At 36.9% G+C, this 3,249-nt stretch overlaps 1 long non-coding RNA gene across 1 annotated transcript; it reads left to right on the plus strand.

Annotated features, from left to right (window-relative positions):
• The first annotated feature begins 1,571 nt into the window (after nucleotides 1-1,571).
• On the plus strand, nucleotides 1,572-2,896 carry LOC130409764 (uncharacterized). Its single transcript, XR_008904895.1, has 3 exons — nucleotides 1,572-1,660; nucleotides 2,445-2,491; nucleotides 2,786-2,896. It is a non-coding gene; the product is annotated as an uncharacterized LOC130409764 (long non-coding RNA).
• The last annotated feature ends 353 nt before the right edge of the window (nucleotides 2,897-3,249 follow it).

The following is a 3,249-nucleotide window of genomic DNA, read 5'->3' on the forward strand; positions in this document are numbered from 1 at the left end:
AGTGCGATTACCCCTTTAAGAGTGGTCTGCGTGGCCCCTTTAAATATAGCGGAGTATTAAGTGGGTTGGTACGTAAGGTAATCACGTGCCTATATAGACTCGGGTGAGTTAGGCGCTTCATGACATTGTATCGATGTGACCTGTTGGTGTAGGTGTGGTATCTCCTTCACTCCTACAGAAAGATTAGTCGGGTGCGTCCAGACATTGCTAGGGAGCATGTGTGAGTGAGTGTCTTGCACGTGAAAGAAGTTGCCAGCTGCTGCTTTGCTGTGGTTAAAATATCGCTTCCAGTTTGGGACGCGGGATTATCTAGTTGCATTGAATGCTCGTGATAATATTGCACGATCGTGATTGCATGGGATGTTCGCGAATGCCTTGAACGTCTGTACAACGCTCCCGTTGGATACGCTCTAAACCCGTGGCCATTGACTCAGGCGCCACTGAGGTCGCTCATGTCGCTGGCGTAAACTCATGGATTTGAGTTTATTCGTTGTCTGTGTATTTTGTTGAGTAGAATTGAAATTGTATTTTGTTGGATTCCTTTATTATATTATTTTGTTTCTTTCATTTTATTATTATGTATTGTTGACTAACCTATTTATTTAGTTTATTTCTTTATTTGGGTTGGATATATTCTTTCGTTGTCTTGCTGTACATTTATGCTGATCTATTACTTGTGGTTTGGTTTAAATTAATTCTATTTTTCTTGGGTTTGAAGTGTTTTGATTTATATTTATTTTTTGTTTTCTCAATTTTATCGGCAAATCATAATGCCAAAGAAGGAAACCAACTTTAATTTATTTTGTTGTGAATTGGTCCTTTGTTAGTATATTTTGGGTGTGTGTGGCCGGCCCCGTGAAACAGTCTAACGAATCCCATTTGGATGATTTATTCACATTGATTAAATTTTAGCATTTATGTTGGGCTCTAGGAGTTTTAAGTAACTGTGGTTTGGTCTCTGCTCGTCCTTTTCATTTAGTTGAAAGTCTGTAATTGGGGAGGCTCAGAAGCTGGGGTCTGAGTACAGGCTTTACCAGTGTAAGTTAATGATCGTCATACGGTCACATTTATTTTTATTAAAATATTCTAACACGATATCACAAACCGAAAAAAGAAAAAAAAATATATGTATATAAACAAGATGGCAAAATACAGCAATAAGCAACCTGTGCCAACAGATGCTTCCAAACCAAAAAAAAGTGACAGGAGCCGAGACACGACGTCAGAGCCAGGGGCACAACAGCACTGTAAAAAGTGCTTCACTCACAAAGTTGGTTTTATTTACTTTAAATGTTTTTAATCTACTTCATTTTATTTGTTTTATACTAAAACCTATCAATATACTTCCTCTTCACTTAAAATATATCAGTTTTTCATAAAACAATATATTTTAAGTAAAACTATTGCAATTTATTTGGGTAGTTCTTTGAATGTGGTTATTGTGTACAAGAAACGTTATAAAAGTGAGTTGACTTAAACAATTTATTAGAGCAGCTGTCGATGTGGCAGGTGTGTTCATCAAACGTAAATATTTTAAGTTGGCAACGTCATTATCACTTTTCACAGGCGGGGATTTTTCAAGTCAGATGCAGCATCTTCCGCAGCACATCAACGGTTTGTTCGCGCCATCGGATCTGAATTTCAGGGACTGATTAACACGGTAAGTTGATATTTTTTTATTTCACATTTATTAACGTAATATTTAACATTAAACGGTAAGGTAAAAGTCTTAGACACGTTAAAATTGGTACTACGCTAGCTTAAGTTTACGCGAACTAACGATTCAAAGTGATATTGGTAAAATTAAAGCCAAAGTAGCCTAAAAACACACAGAAGGCATGACTACAGCACTTGTTTGATTTCATTTTAACAACACGGTCTCCGGCGAGGGATCCGGCTGTCGTGAGGTGATCGCGTTAGCAGCAGAGATGCTAGTGCTTTAGATAGCAATGGCTTAGCAGCGCCTTCTAATATAATCGCTTCTGTTACAACATTTAGGATAGAAGTGTTTAAAAACGCAGATACTTCTAATAATAATTAGTTACACAAATACCCTCAGCAATATTTTTTTATATTGCACAGATTCAATTTCGGGATCATATTCGAACGAAATCATTTCGAGCCTTCATTCAATAGTTGTGCGGGCAAATAGGGGAAAATAAGCTGTGGTGTTTTATCGACCGCTGCCGAAACAAGTTAGCCGTGTGACTTTGACAGCACTCAGAGATCATGTTAGTATACTTTTGCATTACTTAAGCAGATGCACATATTTGACTGTAGAGATGTATGATTAGTCTGTCTGTTTTTTTAATTGCTGCATAGTCAATTAATGGCAGATTTCTGGTTGAAAAACCCCTAAAACGATTTCTAACCTATTACTTGAATAAGTAACATTTACAACTGATTTTTAACCTAATTCTAAAATGCATTTTCCTGGTCTGTAGATACCCAAGTGCTTTTGTTACCTGGGGTCTTCAAGCTTCATATCCAGGTAAGAAAAACTTAAAAAAAATAAAATTACAGCTATAACTATTCCCAGGTAAGAAAACATAGGTACAATTGTGTGGGGTCCATACAATTACATTTCTGAAGACGTTTTTATGTACCAACCACAAACAGAAGGCAACAAACTTGACTAAAGATTACATTTCATTCTTTCCTTTTTCATACTTATTCATATAATAAATAGACACTGAATATGATCCTTTACTGCTTGAAACTGTCCATGATTGAAGAAACACATCACTTTTGGTATTTAACTAAGATGGTATACTTTGCTTTACAGATCTGTGAAGAGTTCCTGAGAATGGCAAAACTCCAAAGCTGTTGTCAGTTTTCCACACAAAATAAGCCGTCAGTCAAAGAATCAAGTCCCAAATGATGACAATCATCCAGATAAGAGGTAAAAGATTTTCCATCCAATATGTGAGCAAGTTGTTATGACACATGGTGAGCACATTCATACTACCCAGAGACATATCAAAACACCCTACATTGTCAGAACCCCTCTCTCTCATTCTTTAAAGGACAACTACATGTAAGGCCATGTTCGAAGAGTTGCATAGTTTAAGGGGATAGTTAGCCCCAAAGTTAGTGATAGTTTGCTGCAAGTGATGCAATTCCCTCGTCCCCATTTTCCAAGAGTGTCCCTTGCTCCTAAGCAGTCTCTTTACACATAAAAGGTCCACTAAAACATGTTTAAGAAAGCATTTGAGGTGAGAAATAGACAATCTACTAATAGAAGCTTGA

The sequence above is a fragment of the Triplophysa dalaica genome, chromosome 20 (genome assembly GCF_015846415.1).
Source record: "Triplophysa dalaica isolate WHDGS20190420 chromosome 20, ASM1584641v1, whole genome shotgun sequence".
NCBI lineage: Eukaryota > Metazoa > Chordata > Actinopteri > Cypriniformes > Nemacheilidae > Triplophysa > Triplophysa dalaica.